Here is a 19,618-nt window from a genome sequence, read left to right as displayed (position 1 = left end):
TGTCACACCCAATGCAAATCTTAGCATCTTTAACTCTGCTACCTCCAGCTCTGTCTCTTGCTTTCTGGTCAGTGCCACCATCTCCAACCCATATAACATTGCTGGTCTCACTACCGTCCTGTAGACCTTCCCTTTCACTCTTGCTCATACCTGTCTGTCACAAATTACTCCTGTCACTCTTCTCCAGCTATTCCACCCTGCCTGCACTCTCATTTTCACCTCTCTTCTACAATCCTCATTACTCTGTACTGTTGATCCCAAGTATTTAAACTCATCTGCCTTTGCCAACTCTATTCCTTGCATCCTCATCATTCCACTGACCTCCCTCTCATTTACACACATGTATTCTGTCTTGTTCCTACTGACCTTCATTCCTCTCCTCTCTAGAGCATATCTCCAACTCTCCAGGGTCTCCTCAACCTGCTCCGTACTATCGCTACAGATCACAATGTCATCAATAAACATCATAGTCCATGGGGACTCCTGTCTAATCTCGTCTGTCAAACTGTTTATCACCATTGCAAATAAGAAAGGGCTCAGAGCTGATCTCTGATGTAATCCCACCTCCACCTTGAATTCATCCATCACACCTACCGCAGACCTCACCACTGTCACACTTCCCTCGTACATATCCTGTAAAACTCTTCCGTACTTCTCTGCCACTCCCGACTTCTTCATACAATACCACAGCTCCTCATATGCTTTCTCCAGGTCCACAAAGACATGTATATAAATTAAATAAATAATATTATGCTTTGATAATTTGCATAAGCTCTACGTAAAATTGATTACATAAGCATTACTGTAAGCTATGCAGTGGAACACAAAAATCACAATTAATGGCAATGCTATTGTTTAAGCCCTGCTAGCAAATTATAATGGTAACTAATTTTAAACACTATGACAGTATTTGTTAACAGTTATGTTTCAGTACTTTACCCAGTACTGTTAAGAGAGACATATTGGTTTATGTATAGTTACATTACCATACCTACTGTCCCAACTGGAAGGGGTACAATTCTAACATCAGCAGCAAAGCAATAGATAGAGAAAATTCTGTACAAAAAGTTAACTCCCTCATGTATTCAATAACAGAAATCACGCAGTTTCCACATTAAACTCAACTTTGTCTCACGATCACCAAATAGTATATAGTGATCTTTTATAATTTCATTCTATGTTCAATATAACTATACTGGAAATAGTACAATGGCAATAATGGCAAGAAACAGATCTGCACAAATTCTTTTATAGTGTAGTCTAACAGGGTAATCGTATCTTGAATACTACCAAAAATTAGTTTTAAAAAAATTCTACTCAGAAAGTATACAGACAATTTTCCTCTTAAATATATTCTCTAAACTATTTACACAGACTATACACACTATAAAGAAAAGAATATTTTTACTGTACCTTTTTGTTTTCTATTTTTTATATGTATCCTGGGATTGGCCATTACCTTCCACAAGCTGCCAAGAATTTTTACTCTTTTGATTCAAAGCGCAAAAATTATGTTTTCCCAATGCATTATTTTATTATGCACAAATAACCATGTAGCTGGAGAAGACAATGTAAAACCGAAACGCGCAGACTGCAGAACAGTAGGGTCAAAACATAAAAAGAGCACAATTACACACTGAAAGGATTAAAAAGTAACATGAGTAGTCATGACTATAAATGAGGAAAACACTTTTACCTAACATGCAATGACGTTTTATACATTTCTTTCTTTAAAAATGTGATATCTAGGCTTTAGATGCAATGTTATAAATGTGTTATTGAATTACGGAATGGTTATTTTTCTATTTTAACAGAATGTTTCACTGCATAACTTAAAAATCTAATACCAGCAGTTATTAACAATGTGTTAATGTTTCTATGGTTACAATCCAGTGACAAGAAGAAAACCTTATTTTATTTCATTATTAGAACGGAATGCACACACAAACAACAATACACACTTATTTGTTCTGTCCTTTCGCACAGTTTTTATTTATATCATACCTCATGATGAAGACTAAAAAATAAATTACTTTGTGAACAAACACAACACAAACACACTATAGACTAGATGGAATAACTACATGCAATAAACTTTCAGAAAGAAGTCATTAAACAGTTTATTTTCCAGACACATTACCATAATATCACTTATACGGATAGTTTTACTTGTTCTTATTAATAATAAAAAAAAAAATCAGGGGCATTTAGGGTAATTTAGTTTTCACCTAACGTACTGTACTGGACTTTTGTTTGTTTTGTAAAGTGCCTTTATAATGCACCCCTGTGAAAGAACTATATAAAAAATAGATCCATTACTGTTCTGCCAATAGTAAGTATACATTTTGGCATAGCCCAAAGGCAAAAAATGACAGGTAAAGTAAAATAATCTCCATAATAAACTCAGAAACCTAAACAAAACAATTAACAAAACTCACAGTCAATGGCCTTGCAAAAAGTTCTTTAAATCTTTTATGCAAACCTAAAAGCACACAGAATGTTTGTTTCATACCCACAATTTTGGAAAACTTAGAAGTACACTATGCCAACCTTTACTCTGTGTTAATAACAAAACCAAATCAACCTGATTTCTACTGATACAATAATTACAGCACAACCAGTTGATTTCTAGGTGTCACATGATATCAACAGAGGACAATATTAACAACATGTCTTAAAATGTTGGAGCCCATTAAAAATAAAATGGCTCATAGCAATAAAAAAATTACCTCAAAACAAAACTGAAGTTAAAAAAAACATTTTTGGAATCAGTATAAAAAGGAATATAAAGGAAATAAAAATTTAGACATACCATAAGATGAAAAATAAATACATTTAAAAAATTCACATGAAGGTATAACACATATTGTACATGGGTACAGGACAGATCTTATCAAACAGCTTCTAATCTTTAATCACTGTTCTTATTACAAATGTGAAGTATGTATACAAGTAAGGACAAAGAAGGTAAAAACACAAATATTAACTAGTTAGGTTTTAGGTTTTCTGTAGGATGAACACAACGTGAACAGTAAAGTAAAATATTAATTAATTAAAGCCTCTTTTACTCGGGTATTGAATGTAATTTTAAACATTGTGCCAGATTTCACATACATTATTGATTAGATTAAGATTGTCTTCTACAGCCAAAGGTGTCCAGCCATCCACATTGGTAAAACTTGCTTCAGCAAGCACTATGAATCCGTTAAAATCAAAGATCTTACAAAGCCTATTGTAGAACACTTCACACTTTGATCATAGCCAAACAGATCCTTCTGTGTTGTTTCACACGGTTTCAAAGACAGATTTTCTAATAAAAACCAGAAGACACTAAGATAATTATCAGCCTGGGATCACATATTTCTCTAAGTCTTAATGACAGAATAACATTTTTAATCTTTCCCTTCAACTTTACTAATGGTAGCTGTTTCACACCTACACTCACCTTTTCTCCTTTCATCTGCCCTGACTTTCCTTTTCAGTATGGAATTAACCTTTTTTCTCTTTTTGCAGATTAAGATCTGGGGTCAGATTTATAAAGGACAATTTGAGCTTCTTTTGTGTGTTTACAGCTTTCCTCACTAAAGGCAAAAATTATAAAGGAAAGCTTGACATGAAAATCTGCACATATTTACAGCAACTCTGAACTATCCATATGCAACATTTTGGAGAAAGTAAATAATGGCAACACCCTTGAACAAGTAGGAAAATGCAGCTAAACCAGATAAATTCTCACATATAACAATTCATATCACCATGCAGTGACAAATGTGACAAATACATTAAACCTCAAATGTGATGAATATGATGTACAGATGCTTTTTCGGTTCCCCTTTAGGAAAGCATATGCTGCACATTTACACTACAGAACTTTTTTGTTTTTTCATCAGTTTATATAAACTACCTGTTGGCAATCCAAAGGATTAGAAACTACACCACAATAAAAACACAGGTGTGAGCTATAATATAGCCTATTCATAGCCTAATGCTTTGACAAAATATACTTGGCACTGCTTAACAAATGCAAGACATCATATACGAAAAGAAGGAGCTTTTATCGACTGGTTGGATTTTTTGCCCATTATGAGTTCATTTAGACTTTCAAGAGCCATTCTCTTGGAACTTTGTGCTGGACAGGACACGACATCAGAATGATAGACTGCCTGAATAGGGCTCTAAAAGATCATATCCAGGTTTTAACAATGGTTGATTTTCTAGCAACAGACACCAACTACAGGGAACTAACCGACAAGAAAGCAACATCTCAGCCAAGCTTCAGATCTATCATGACTACTGTATTTGACGCCATATGCGACTGGCAAGGTGCTACAGTTTATTTATGCTATTCATTATAAGATGTAGGGTGGCACGGTGGCGCAGTGGTAGCGCTGCTGCCTCGCAGTTGGGAGACCCGGGTTCACTTCCCGGGTCCTCCCTGCGTGGAGTTTGCATGTTCTCCCCGTGTCTGCGTGGGTTTCCTCCGGGCGCTCCGGTTTCCTCCCACAATCCAAAGACATGCAGGTTAGGTGGATTGGCGATTCTAAATTGGCCCTAGTGTGTGCTTGGTGTGTGGGTGTGTTTGTGTGTGTCCTGCGGTGGGTTGGCACCCTGCCCAGGATTGGTTCCTGCCTTGTGCCCTGTGTTGGCTGGGATTGGCTCCAGCAGACCCCCGTGACCCTATTCGGATTCAGCGGGTTAGAAAATGGATGGATGGATTATAAGATGTCATACCACGTGCCAGGTGATAGTGACTATCCTCTCAGACGCTGGCACATTACACCTTTCCTTGACTACTGAATGATAAGAGTAGGTTCTACATTGCCATGTAGAGTCCGCCATAGGACTACATTTGAGTGTGGCTGGATGCATCAGGTGGGAGGCTTCTCTCTTAGTCAATAAAGGTTTGCAGCATCATGACTGCATATTTATTATTACTATTAGTATAGTCCAAATATGGCTATTTCAGGGTTGCAACTGGGTGGGGTGAACCACTAGGGTCAAATGCCCATAATATAATACAAATTCTCAGAGGTTTGAAAGAGCAAAGACTAAAACTGTTAAGTTTAACTATGACAGGGTATACTTTGGACAGATTTGGCCAAATCTCAAAGAGTTAAACTGGGATACGCTTTTGAGTGTAGAGACAGTTACCGAGGAACTGGTTTAAAAACATTATACATATATTAATGGAAAACCACAAAATCCTAATAATTGGAAATAGTAGGAAATTATAACATACTCAGCAGTGGGTAAGTAAGGAGATAAAAAAGAAGCTGCAAAAGAAAAAACAGTTGTATAAACCAAGGCATATGAGACTAATAACTCTAATGCTAATTATAGGGCCAAATGAGAGCAAACATTAAGAAGGATATTAGGGAAGCTAAAAGACAATTTGAGAGGAATATTGCAGGTAAGGTGAAAGATGACCCAAAGAGATCCTTAAAGTATTTTAGAAGAAAAAGAACAGTCAAGGGCGAGGTGAAGTGTATCAGGAATAGTAAAGCATAATTAAAAATACAGACAGTGAAAGAGCAGATGCTCTAAACTTGCATTTTTCCAAGGTCTTTACATGCGAGTAAGTGGATTAACTGCTCAGTAGTAAAATTAACTACTAAGGATGTACTGAGTGATTTTGAAATTGTGGAGTGAGAAGTACTGCTTAGATTAAATAGTCTGTAATGGAAAAATTTACCAGAACCAGATAATATTTACCCTTGAGTGAATGAGTATATACTGTACATTAACCCTTTACATATATTTTTATCAGCTTACAGTGCACTGAGGAAATTCCTAAGGACTAGAAAATGGAAAATATCATCCCATTATTTAAAAAAGTGTGACTGGGCAGATCCAAGCAACAACAGGCCAGTAAGCTTAATGTGCATCACATTTAAATAAATGGAAGGGGTTATTAAGGATGAGATGCTAATAATAATAATAGGAGTTTTACCGAACAGTCAGCATGGGTTCTGATAAGGGAAGTCATGTTTTACCAACATACTGAAATCCTATGAAGAAGCAACAAAAGGAGATGATCAGAGTATAGCATTACAATAATCTCTATATATAATCTTCATTTGGATCTTGATCTTTGTTTGTCCGCGAATGAATTAGAAGAAGAAGCACTAGATGGCAGTAGAGAGACAGCTAAAACATAGGCATTGCATTAAGAATCTCCTCCAGGCTTATACTACTGAAGACTGTGGTTCTCCAGTCACACCTCAAAACACTGACATTCAAACTAAGCAAATTGTTGTGCTTTAAATTAACTAAAGAGATCTTCATTTAGATCTTGATCTTTGTTTGTCCGCGAATTCCACGCATGCGTAGACCACCTTCCAGTTTAGTCCGTCGTTGTTACTCACGGATGTCAACAATGTGCCAGAATAACGAAAGAGGTGGTGGACAGTGTTACACTGGTTAGCTCCTGAGGCCTGCTTAGAGACTGAGATTGCGAAAGATAAAAGGTACGTGCCTACGTAACATATGAATGAAAGAAAGACAGTGGGTAAAATGAATGACAACATAGCAGCACGTTCCGGAAATTATTATTGTTACGTTGTAGCTGGCGAGTGCTGCGCGTCTCACAATTGTACCGTGGCTTGATCACATGTCAGTGAAGTGATCCCTATTTATGCTTTAAAAGACCCTGGATACCCATGTGTCCCCCTTTTACAACCATTGCTCCGTGTATATTGCCTTACTCTTTGGATTGCCACAAAGCAACTTGCGAGATTGGAGAAAGGTTGAGAAGACATCGTGAGAGGAAACTATAGCGTCGTGAAAACGAAATGGACTGTGAACGGACAGAAGCAGAAATGCTCCTACACCACCACATAATTACTATTCGGACAGTGATTCCGAGTAGGCCGTTCCTATCGAATCAATGTCCAAGGGTTTTCTTTTGTAATTTTGTTTCCCTTATAAAAAATCATAATGCTGTGCGACAAAGGGCCCAGTTCACGACTGGCAGCCGCGTTTAAACAGGGAGCCCTTCACAGACAACTTTAACACGCGCAACGTAGTTGGGCGCACATGGCTAGTCAAATATATACTGCTCAAACATTAAGGGAACACTTAATCATCACATTCTAATACCAAGTCAATTAAACTTCAGGGATATGAATCTGTCTAGTTAGGAAGCATAAGCAATTGTAAATCAACATTACCTGCTTGGGTACAAATGAAAGCGACAACAGGAGTGCTGAAGTGGCAACAGCAAGACAATACCCAAAATGGGAATGGTTTTACAGGTGGTGGCCAAAGCCAATTTCTCTCTCCTTATCCTCACTGACTGATTCTTCTCAAGTTTTACATTTTTCTAGTGTCCTTCTCACTACTGGTTGCATGAGGCAGTACCTGCAGCCCATTCAGGTTGCACAGGTAACAAGGTTTCCTGTATCTCCCAGCACTGTCTTAACAGCATGGAGGAGATACCAGGAGAAGGGCATCAGCCAAGCAGCAGGACCAGTATCTGCTCCTTTGTGCAAAGACGAACAGGAGGAACACTGCCAAAGCTCTACAAAATGACCACCAGCTGGCTACTGGTGTGCATGCTTCTGAACAAACTATCACAAACAAATTCCATGCGGGCGGCATGACAGTTTGACATTCTCTAATGGGACTGGAATTCGCCAGAGCATACACAATTGCTAGTTCCACTATTGACTCCTCGTTCTCTTCACAGATGAGAACAGATACACACTGAGCACATGTGACAGCCGTGAAAGAGTCTGGAGACATCGTGGTGAACATTATATAGCCTGCAACATCACCCAGCATGATCGGTTTGGCAGTATTTCAGGGATGGTCTGGGAAGGAATACTTTGGAGGGTCACACAGACCTCCATGTGCTAGACAACAGTACCCCAATTGCTGTTAGGTACTGGGATGAAATCCTCAGAGCCACTGCCAGAGCATACACTGGTGCAATGGGCCCTTAGATCCTCCTGGTGCAGGACAATGCCCGGTCTCATGTGGAAGAAGTGGTATGGTATTGGATAAATACCATACCATGGATGGTAGTGGATAAAAAAGGCATTAATGCCACTGACTGGCCCGCATGTTCCTCAGATCTTAATCCAAATGAGAACCTCTGACACACTGCCGTATATATCGCTACATCCGATGCTGCCAAGTAGCGCCACAGAGTGTCCAGTAGCTCACTGATGCCCTGATCCAAGTCTGGGAGAAGATCCCCCAGGCAACCATCCACCGTCTCATCAGAAGTATGCCCAGGCATTGTCAAGAGTGCATACATGGAGACCATGCACACTCCTGAGTTACATTATGAGTTGCCGTGATTAAATTTCATGAAAGTTGAATCAGGCTGTGATTTCAATTTTTGACTTACATCACTTGGTTCTCAAAGAATTACACAGTATTTTACTCAGTAAAGATTTTCCACTTGAATATTTTGTTCATTGAGATCCAATGTGTGATTTAACTGTTCACTTCATTTTTTTGCGTTGTGTATTTAAATCAATGCCAAAGAAAGAGACAAGCGGAACATTTTTATTGCACAATATTAGAAGGACTTGGACAGCATAAAGGCTTGGGCAGATTTGTGGCAGATGAAATTTAAGGTGAGTAAATGTAAAGTAATACACATAGGAAGTAAAAATGAGAGGTTTGAATACACAATGGGAGTTATGAAAATTGAAAGTACACCTTATGAGAAGGATTTAGTAGTCATATAAGACTTGCCACTATCAACTTCCAGACAGTGTTCAGACACCATTGAGAAGGCTAACAGAATGTTAGATTGTATAGCACCCTGATGTGTGGAGTAAACCTCAAGAGAGGTTACGCTAAAATGTTATAATGCAATAGTTAGAACTCATCTGGAGTACTGTGTACAGTAGTCTCCAGGCTACATATATAACAAAGCAGTACAAGAAAAAGTCCAGAGATAAACACCTAGACTGATTCCAGGACTGCAGCGAATGAGTTATGAAGAAAGAATAAAACAGATGTGCCTTTTCATTTTAACAAAAAGGAGACTAAGAGGAGGAGACATGACTGAAGTGTTAAAAATCATGAAGGAAATTAATACAGTTGATCAAGATCGTTACTTTAAAATGAGTTCAGCAAGAACACAGGAAAACAGTTGGAAACTTGTTGGGATAAGTTTCACACAAACTTTAGGAAGTTTTTGTTTAAACAGAGAACCACAGACACATGGAATAAGTTACTAAGTACAGTAGTAGACATTAGACTCGTAGGGATGTCCAGAATTTTGGAAAAATTAAGTAGCTAAAACTGGCAAGCTTTGTTGTGCTAAATGGCCTGTTTTTGTACAGATTGTTCTAATGTTCTAATTTAACACTTCAGTTCAGTTCATACATCCAGTCAATAAATAGTGCTGATTGAAAGTGGAGGCTTGGCAAATGTAAAACTAAAGAAGTTTGTCTTTAGACAAATTTTCCAGACAACTGAAGTTTGATAAAGCTGCTCAATTCTCAGGTTTGCTACATACTTTTCTTATTTAAAAAACGTGTTCAGCACTGCCCCTTTAAGCCCTTATCATCCTAGAAACAAAGCAATTTGTTTGAATTTCACTTAAAAAAATTACATAGCACATCCATATTTAAAAAAAAGAGTCAAAACACTATTGTCAGAAATCTCTATTTAAAGTAATATTCTGCCTCTCATGATCAGTTAGTACAAGTGTAAGTTCTAGTATTATCCGTGTATAGACCTCCTAAATACAATGCATCTTTCTTTCAGGAATTTTCAAACTTGGTGTCACTTAAAATTACGAACTATGACACGCTCCTAATAGTTGTTGACTTTAATTTTCATATCGATAAACAGTGTGACCCAAAAGTAAAAGAATTCATGAAACTCCTGGACTCTTGATTTGAGACAGCTCGTTAATCAGCCTACACATAAAGCAAGTCATACGTTAGACTTAGTAATTATTAAAGGACTGAAAGTTGATGTGAAGCAGATCACTGATACTGGTCTATCAGACCATTTACTTCTACTATGTAATATAGAAATAATGATAGAAATCATTCACGAGAAGCATATTGTTAAAAAAATGCTTCTTTGATTCATCAGCAGCTTCAAAATTTACAAACATTCTAAGCAACCAGTCCGTTTGTAGTGCTAACTACAATAGCGAGGATAATGTAAATAGTAAGGTAGTAGAATTTAATACTAAACGTGAGAGCTGCTGCTGACATAGTCGCACCTGAAAAGACAGTTAAAAAATCTTCTAGCATTGTTATACCATGGAAGACCCAAAGAGTGTCTGATTTAAAGAGAACATGCCGGAGAGCTCAGCGTAAATGGAGAAAAACTAAACTAACTATCCATTATGAGATTTTGAAGGTTAAAATAACCAAATGTAATAACACAGTCCATTTTGAGAGGTGCTGCTATTTCTCTAGAATTATAAATAACAATACTAGTAATCCCAGAGTCTTATTCTCTACAACTGATCGTCTGCTAAACCCAGGTAACTCAATGGAATGCCTCCAGAATACTTCCAGTAAAACTTGTGAGGCTATTGCTGTATTTTTCAATCAAAAATTAATGATATTAGAAATAATATAGTATATCTCCCCAACACTGCACATCCTCTTAAGCCCCAGTACTCCATTATAAACAAATTGAATTATTTCACCAAGATAGATTTACCTGATTTATATAAAATAATTTCTCAACTGAGACCCTCCACCTGCGTCCTTGACCCAATACCAACAAATTTTTTCAAAGAAGTATCGGGCATGCTAACTGATAGTATTCTTGACATAGTAAATTCGTCATTAGATAAGGGGTTCTTCCCAGACTGTCTTAAGACTGCTGTAGTTAAACCCCTGCTCAAGAAAAGTAATCTCGACTCCTCTGCTTTTGAAAATTTTAGACCTATTTCTAACCTGCCTTTCTTAAGTAAAATTCTAGAGAAGGCAGTCATTATGTGGCTTAATGACCACCTCAATAAACATGCTATTCTTGATAAGTTTCAGTCGGGTTTTAGAACAAATCACAGCACAGAAACTGCACTTGTTAAAGTAGTAAATGACTTGTGGGTAAATGCAGACAGAGACCATTTATCTGTTCTCATCCTCTTAGATCTGAATGCCGCATTTGATACCATTGATCACAATATTCTTAGAAATCGCCTTAGTCAATGGGTGGGCCTCTCTGGCAGTGTCTTAAACTGGTTTGAATCCTACCTGGCAGATAGAAAATTCTTTGTTAGTTGTGGTAATTATACTCAAAGACACATGATATTTATATGGTGTTCCACAAGGCTCTATCCTGGGTCCACTGCTCTTTTGATCTACATGCTTCCGTTAGGTCAGATTATCTGGGCAAACGTGAGCTACCACAGCTATGCTGATGACACACAGCTGTATTTATCAATAGCACCTGATGACCCCGACTCTGTTGTTTCACTAACACAATGTCTTACTTGTGTTTCTGATTGGATGAGTAGTAATTTTCTCAAGCTAAATAAAGAGAAAACTGAAATTTTAGTGATTGGCAATAATGGATATAATGAGGTTATTAGAAATAAACTTGATGCATTAGGATTAAAAGTCAAGACGGACGTAAAGAATTTAGGGGTAACTGTTGACTGTGACCTGAATTTTAAATCGCATATTAATCACATCACTAGGACAGCATTTTTTCACTTAAGAAATATAGCAAAAGGTAGATCTCTTATAACATTGGAAGATGCTGAGAAATGAGTTCACGCTTTTGTTTTCAGTCGACTAGATTACTGTAACACACTCCTCTCAGGACTACCCAAAAAAGACATAAATCGATTGCAACCAGTGCAGAATCCAGCTGCTAGAATTCTAACTAGGAAAAGAAAATCTGAGCACATCTCTCCAGTTTTGATGTCACTACACTGGTTACCTGTGTCATTCATGATTGACTTTAAAATTCTGCTTATGGTTTACAAAGCCTTAAATAATCTCGCCCCATCTTATATATCGGAATGTCTGACATCTTATATTCCAAATCGTAACCTTAGATCTTCAAATGAGTGTCTGCTTAGAATTCCAAGAGCTAAACTTAAAAGAACTGGTGAAGCGGCCTTCTGCTGTTATGCACCTAAAATCTGGAATAGCCTGCCAATAGGAATTCGCCAGGCTGATACAGTGGAGCACTTTAAAAAAAACTGCTAAAAACACATTACTTTAACATGGCTTTCTCATAACTTCATTTTAATTTAATCCTGATGCTCTGCATATTCAATTAATTATTATTACTATTCATGGTGTTTGCTCCAAAATCCATACTAACCCTTACTTTCTCTTCTGTTCTTTTTCCGGTTTTCTGTGGTGGCGACCTGCTCCACCACCACCTAATCAAAGCACCATGATGTCCCTACATTGATGGATTAAAGGCCAGAAGTCCATGTGACCGTCATCATCAAGTCCTTCCATGAAAACCCTGAATGCAATGAGGACTGATCATGTATGTTAGGTAGGATGCCTAGAGGGGGCTGGGCGGTCTCATGGCCTGGAACCCCTGCAGATTTTATTTTTTCTCCAGCCGTCTGGAGTTTTTGTTTTTTCTGTCCTCCCTGGCCATCAGACCTTCTATGTTTCTTCTATTCTATGTTAATGAGTGTTCTCTTATTTTAATTCTTACTTTGTCTTTTTTTCTCTTTTACTTCATCATGTAAAGTGTTTTGAGCTACATTATTTGTATGAAAATGTGCTATATAAATAAATGTTGTTGTGTATGTGTGTTCCCTTTTGTGGACTACTGATTTCACTCTGGTTTAATGGCTAGATGGTTCCAAATGCTTCCACCAGTACCTCTGAAACTGATAAAATTTGTTCAGTAATCGGATATATGTATGCTATGTTCAGGTAGCTCAGTGTAAACAGTGCATTTTTTTCACTCATAAAACAACACATGAAATTAGAAGTTCTCACAATGGATTTAGACAGCATTACAAAATTTTACTTTATTGTTCATGTGACTTTTGTTGTAACTGTAAAAAATGTCAGTATATTTAACAGTAAAAATACTGTAAATAGTTGAAGTAAAATACCTTTTCTGAAAAAAAGAAAAGTTACCTTATGTTCTACTGAAAATTATCTGTATATCTTAAACAATACATTTCATTATTTTTTTTACAGCCAAGTTCTTTAAAATCAATATTTTTCTACCTTCAAAATATGCTACATACCATTTACTGATACATTACAATTACACTGTATGGTGGACAGCCAGGTCCCACGCCCGGCAGGGACGCCCCTGCTTCATTTGTTCCAGGGGAGCAACCGTGGGCAGCTCAATACCTCCCTCGGGGCGCTTGGTGGCAGCCTCCCTGGTGGACGGTCATCCCCCAGCCTGCCGCATGGCTCCATAGGAGATGGAGTCCTCCACAGCCTGGTTGGGGGCTCGGATGGCCACTAGGGGGAGCTGCATGGAATCAGCAGGACGGCTGGACGAATCTTCAGCCCCACCCGGAAGTGCAATTAGGACCAGGTGGTCAAGCACCTGAAACGCTTCTGGGTGGGCTTTAAAAAGGGCCAGCCACCACCACTCAATGGCCAGAGTCGGGAGGAGGAGGACTAAGCTTCAGAAGGAGTGGTGGTAGAGGAGAGAAAAAGAGTGTGTTGAATTGCAGTTGTGCTTTGGGGACTGAGTATTGCCTGTGGGTCACAGGGAAGACGTGCGCCCACGGGTTAAGAAAAATAAAAGTTTGTTTATTTTTATACGTGCCTCCGTGTCCATCTGTGTCGGGTCAGGCGCCTATATAGCGCCTTTGTTACATCTGAAAGAAATCTCTGTTCATTTCATAGTGTAAAACTGTTAAATAGCGAAAGTAAACAACAGTAAAATGTAAATCAGTAAAGTGCTCTTTCAGTAACACTGAAGTTATGATATTTGCATAAGGAAACGCCACCTTTTACCATATTGTTCCTGATGAACCACATACTTTTGAACAGAAAGGAAAAAAAAAACTTTTAGCAGACTTATTTTTTTCCTGCATGCTGAAGATTTTTTTGAGGTTATGGAAGCTGATTAATGGTGGGTTGTATTTGATAAGCTGGCACACCTCTAGCACACCAAACACCACAAAAGCAAAGTCCACTTCTCCACCAGACATGTGCCCTAACTTCCTTAAACATTAAATTGTTTTCAATGTGTATAATTAAATGATACATATTTGCTATCGATTGTTGTTACGTTACTGACACAAACTGCATACTGGGGTTTGATCCTCACAATACTTTTTAATGGTTTATTGATTGGCATATTTATTACAGTGCATGGAGTATTGGTTAAACATTCCTTTCTGCTGGAATGTGTTATAAAGAAAAAACAATTTACTACAATGTTATACCGTAGACCTAAAAATACTGTCACCTTATTCATTATGGTAAACTTCTGGCAACCCAGCTGTCAGTTTTTCATCGTAAAAATAACATTTTTATAGACTTAAATATATTGTCACTATTTTTTTTTTTTTTTTTTTACGGTAAAATTCTGGCAACCCAGTGTATCTGTGCCTTGAAAATTGAGATGAATGACAGTACTGAATCAGAATGCCAATGGAAAGAAAAGGAAGTGATGGACGTAATAAACATATGGTTAACTGTCTCCAGCTAATATAGCCCAATTGCCTCTTGTTTTCCAACAGAAATGTCACACCTCAAGCAGGTATTCTTTCAAAGGGAGTCTTACAGAAAGAAGATGACATGAGTAATTGAACACTCCTCTCCCCCATGACAATCTGAAATCGGCAGACCATTCACCTTTACTGGATGCACGTGGCTCAATCAGATATCCCTTGGCGGATCAAAGACCCAAACAAGACAGGCCTAAATCCCTTTACTTTAAAGAATTTAGACGGCATTAATTTTGCTGTAGTTTTCATCTCTTTACTGCTCAAACTGTTAAAGATAACTGATGCATCAGTTATTTACTTTCTGACATTGAGCTTTGACTGTCCCTGACTGTTTTCCTGCCTAGACCATTGTGCCTGCATTTTCCAGCATTTATTTTGCCTAACAGTAATCCTCTGGCATTTTACCCCCACTGCCCGTAAACGTTTACAGAAACAAACAAATAATCTCTAAGTAGTAAATATCAGATACCTTAAAAATTACTTGTGGACAAAATTTATTTGAAAGGTTTTGTTACAAAGGCAGGTTTAAAGCTATTGTAAATAAAATGTAAATTAAAGCATCCTGAATAATCTATGTTGTTATTGGTTCATGCTGTATAATTTTTGGATTATTATTTTGTAACTACTGGTTAAATTTCAATTACTGTAAATTCATCAAATAAATGTAATATGCGGACATGTTAAAATTAACTTGGTGGGCTATAAATATACAAACAAATTTTTTTATAACACTGTGTGGCACAGTAGAGTGGTGGTAGTGCTGTCGCCTCACAGTAAGGAGACCAGGGTTTGCGTCCCGGGTCCTCCGTACATGGAGTTTGCATGTTCTACCTGTGTCTGCATGGGTTTCCTTCCACAGTCCAAAAACATGCAGGTTAGGTGAACTGGCAACTCTAGTGTGTGCCCTGCAATGGACTGGCACTCTGTCCAGGGTTTGTTCCCTGCCTTGCACTGTATGCTAGCTGGGATAGGCCCCAGCAGACCTTGCAACCCTGTTCAGGACAAAATGGGTTAGAAAATTACAGTTTATAACATTTTTGGATTTCCAGTGAAGTGAAATAACTACATCTTCCCCATACCTGTTTTCAAAGAACAAAACAAAAAAAAAATGGGAAATAACATTTTTTATGAAGCTGTTCAGCACAAAAAAATATGTATGCCCTGCTCTACTATGACTTCCGACTTAATAATGCATAGCATACAGAATTTGAGTAGTTAGTGTAAAGATTTCATTAAACCCTTCTCAGATGAGTTAATGCAAAACATCACGTTCTGATACTTTATACTATCCCGGTAACATAACGTCTAATGCAAAAATCGTGCTTTCAGGTTTGCCATTCCACTGCAGGGTATAGGGCTCATTCATTCATTCACTCATTCACTCTCACACACACACCTGCATGGGATTAATCACCATTTCACTTTTTGCAGTGGAAATACATAAATATAAATATGAGAGCAGAAACATGCCCTACATACATTACTGAACGTTAATACTTTGAAAATAAACCCAGTGACAGACTACAAATAATACGTGAGATGCGAGAATGTAAAACAACAAAGTCGGTCAGTAATCAGGTTGTCAATTTTTGTGACACTGTCTTTCACAAGCCGCCAGTAGGCAACTGTGTAAACCAATACATCTGCAGCAGAAATACTCATTCCACTATCTAGGCTTATTGAAAAATTAAGCACTAGAGAAACACGAATACATGTGTACATACTAAGAAATAAATTTCATTGGCAGTTAAAATAACTGCGCTAATCTTCAAGGAAATTGTGTCCTTCATTGTAACATGCCAACAAAAATACCTCCTGGCATTTATTAGCAAATATATACACTGTACACTTACATAAATATTCGATTCCTTGCAGTGACCTGCTCCAGCCAAACTAAACACCATTTTTACTTCTACCCTTCACATTTTTCAGTGTCTGTACTGTCAATTGCCTCAATACCCATGGCAATCAACCTCTCATATATGACTTCGCTTCACCACCCCCGTCGCTTGAATAATGTGTAGACAATCGAAAGAATCGCTTGCTATAACTACTTACATGATTAGGGGAGCTCCAAAAAACGGAGTCGAAGGTTGCAAAGTCAAAACATAAGACCATTCACTTTTCCGAGGCACTTCTTCCGGAGAAAAAGAGCCATTCGGCCACGCCCACTTTTGCGCTGCGTAATCTTTAACGTGCGTCACACCACAGTGCGTAGCGTCAGGACTGACCGCAGTTTAAAGTACTGAATTAATATCGACACCACCCGGAATTTAGACACCCACCAAATTTAGAGCATGCGTAGAACGGGACTTTTTTTATTGCTCGCTCTCAGTTAAGTTCAATGTTCCGTGTTATTTTTTTACTATGGACTCGCTGTGGTATATACTTCGTGTGATGTGCGCTCACCTATGTTTATAATGTTTATTTAGTGCTGTGTACAGTATAACATATCACCCAAGGTCTAAGGTTATTGCAATTTCATATGCAGAAAAACATAGAACGATATAAAGACAGAATATTGAGTACAAAAATATTTTCATTAAATTATGTTGAAAATCCTTAATAAAGCAATAGCTTTATTATTTGTTTTTGTTTTGCTAAGATCGAAAACGTATTGGTACATAATTTAATAAGTAAATGCGTACAAACGATACTGTGACAAAGTAGGCTAACCGCCCTTATCAAGAAATGCATATTTAATTATTTTCTTTTTAACTGTAGCAATCAATATGCATCTAGCCCAAAGAATCACTGAAACAAAAAAAGAGATAAAACAGGCACTACAAGCAGTTCTAACTGAACATAAAACATAAAAACGTTTTTTTAATGCAGCACCGCTTAGCAACATGGGATGTGAAATTCACCCGACTCTACAGTATAAATGATTGTATCCCTCTAGGGAACATCATCTTAAGAATATAAAACTAAGTAAATATAGCTTTAATCTGAGGTGGCATTTTTAAAATTTATCAGTATACAGCGACTTTCAGGATCTCTCCATCCCCATCAGTTCTTTTCTTAAAGTCTAAGAGAAGATCAAACCAAAAAGAATTGACAAATAATACAGTGAAAAAATAAATTATGTAGCCTTTTTACAGAATGTACAGCCATTGCTCAAAGAACTTACGTATTGTGTTAACAAATTGGCAGTATCTGAGAGTAGTATTTTAGCAATTCTCTGATTTTGTTATTGATAAAAACCTATAAGAAAAGGTCTGAATGACAGTTTCTCCTTTGTTGGGTTTACCATTTACATGTAATTGTACTTTTAGTTTTATGAATTAATAAATGTCTTATAGAATTACTATTACTTCTCTTATCAAATATTTTTACTCAGTCCATACATCTATTCATTTTCTCAATTGTTTATCCAGGGCAAGATGGCAGGAGAGCCGGAGTCCATCTCTGCAATCATTGGACACAAGGCAGGAACAACACCTGGACAGTGTTCCAGTCTATCACAGGTAACTCCATTTAAAGATTGAGATTTAAAAAATCTGTCTAATCAAAAAGTATTTGCAGTGCTGTGACTGCTTCTAATTTAAAAAAAATCGGGGTGTCACATGTAATTTTGTATTATCTTACTGAAAAGATAACTTTCAGATTTGAGCAAAAATCAGAATAGGCAATCATATAATGATTCTTGTCAATTAACTGGAAAATCAATAGAATGTTGTTATTACACCATTTATCTGAGAATAAATGGATCTGCCTTTTAAAAAGGCATACATTCAAAGCTTAGGTCACAGCAAGAAAAAGACTACATTTAATTTTTGGTGCATTACATAATTCCCTGAATATCACCAGATGCAAAAGAAAGGGCCACTGGCATGCTTTAGGCAGGTATGTCAAATGTGTGTTGTCAGATACTGTGAATTAAGACAATCTACTGTGTCCTAATTGCAAGTAAGGTTTTGATAGACCAGCAGGACAAATAGCTGTACAAGATCTGGTCACCTATAATGTCCACAATGGAGCACATCATATTGGGCCATCTGAAAGATCATTTCAGAGCATCTATCTGTACTGCTGCTGAAAGAGCTAGTAGACTCAAAGCCTAAATCAGTGACAGGGCAGTGAGAGACAATCTTCATTTAGCTGATCTTGATCTGATCCAACAGCAGGACAATGTCAGACCACAGGCAGTTGCTATGGTCACATCTGTCCTCAGGAATGAATGCTGGAGTGCAGGTGTGGCCTTGGCCTAACTGCATTGAAAATCACTGGGTGTCCTGGATCTTAGTAAAAGCCATCAACTTCATCTGCACAAATCAGCTTATTTGATGTACTCATTGGGTATTTTCCAACTGATCTGTGTTTTCTTTATTATGCTTTCTAACTATATTATTACCTCCCTCTTTCTCTCTCTCTCTCTCTGTCTGTCTGTCTCTCTCAGTTCCTGTCATCCTCTTACCTTCCTGTGTTTCTTCTTCCCATTAGTGAGCCTATGATCAAAACCTTTCTTTAAACTCGAAACCCATTTAATTCAATCCATCTTGTATAGTGCTCACTACTCTGTACAGGCTCAGAGTGCCCAATACATATGTATTATTACAGTAACAGTAAAGTACAAAAACTTATGTTTGCACAGTGCCTTCAGAAAGTATTCAGATCCTTTCACTTTTTACACATGTTGTTATGTTTCAGCTTTATGCTAAAATCATTTTAATTAATCTTTTCCCTCATCAAACAACAGTCAGTACCCCAGAATGACAAAGCAGTAACAGGATTTTATTAGTTTATGCAATGTCAGGGATGCCAGGGGCTATGACCCGGCCGGGACGCCAGGAGGGACCGGAAGAGGGTCAGAGCCCGCCTGATCACGGGGTGTGCCTTCCGGGTTGTTTTGGGAGCCACGGGTCAAGGGCTTGGAAGCTCTTCCCTGTAGGGGCCCGTGGCCACCGCCAGGAGGCCCAATGCCTTGGGATTTGCTTCCCCAGCACTCCTGCCACACCAGGAAGTGCTGGGGGGAAGACTTGGGACGGTGCCCGGGGAGCAGCC

At 37.9% G+C, this 19,618-nt stretch overlaps 1 protein-coding gene across 1 annotated transcript in view; it reads right to left on the bottom strand.

The window, feature by feature from the left end:
• cant1b (calcium activated nucleotidase 1b) overlaps positions 1 to 16,843 on the bottom strand; it is a 66,994-nt gene extending 50,151 nt beyond the window's left edge. The window contains exon 1 of the mRNA XM_039740855.1: positions 16,673 to 16,843. The gene's annotated coding sequence lies outside the window, so the exon portion shown is untranslated. The remainder of the gene's footprint in view (positions 1 to 16,672) is intronic.
• Between the last annotated feature and the right edge of the window lie 2,775 nt (positions 16,844 to 19,618).

Source organism: Polypterus senegalus, chromosome 17, assembly GCF_016835505.1.
Source record: "Polypterus senegalus isolate Bchr_013 chromosome 17, ASM1683550v1, whole genome shotgun sequence".
In the NCBI taxonomy this organism is placed as follows: Eukaryota; Metazoa; Chordata; class Cladistia; order Polypteriformes; family Polypteridae; genus Polypterus; species Polypterus senegalus.
The sequence above is the reverse complement of the archived record's forward strand: the minus strand, read 5'-3'. Positions and strand labels throughout refer to the sequence as shown.